A 373-nucleotide genomic window follows, 5' to 3' on the forward strand; every position below is an offset into this window, starting at 1 on the left:
TCTGTCTTTTCTTTGTTATCTGCCATTGCCTCAGCAGGGCAAAATGCTTTGTCATTCAGGATTTGCATATGCTTTGTTTTATGCTAACTGTGGTTAAAATATACAGTAGAGTGTTTATGCTTCTTTGTTATTGCTGAACAGCAATGGATATTCACTTATTATTTCCTTCCATAGCCAAGTTGTTTTTTCACTAGTTTTTGTATTGTTAAATGACTGGGTGGTAGGTATGGTTTCATTTTATGGTATAACCACTCCATTACTGGTTACTTTTGTGCAATAATTGTAATTTTATTGTATCTTGCTGCCAGTTTTCTTCTGTTGCTTACTGTTTGATCTTGGCACTTATTCACGTTTTCAGTAATGCTTAACTGTC

The 373-nt window shown here is 34.3% G+C and overlaps 1 protein-coding gene across 1 annotated transcript in view; it reads left to right on the top strand.

Moving 5' to 3' along the window:
• LOC119587056 (mRNA turnover protein 4 homolog) overlaps nucleotides 1-373 on the top strand; it is a gene marked incomplete at its 3' end in the record, with an annotated part of 16,331 nt that overhangs the window by 3,348 nt on the left and 12,610 nt on the right.

The sequence above is a fragment of the Penaeus monodon genome, chromosome 22 (genome assembly GCF_015228065.2).
Source record: "Penaeus monodon isolate SGIC_2016 chromosome 22, NSTDA_Pmon_1, whole genome shotgun sequence".
In the NCBI taxonomy this organism is placed as follows: Eukaryota; Metazoa; Arthropoda; class Malacostraca; order Decapoda; family Penaeidae; genus Penaeus; species Penaeus monodon.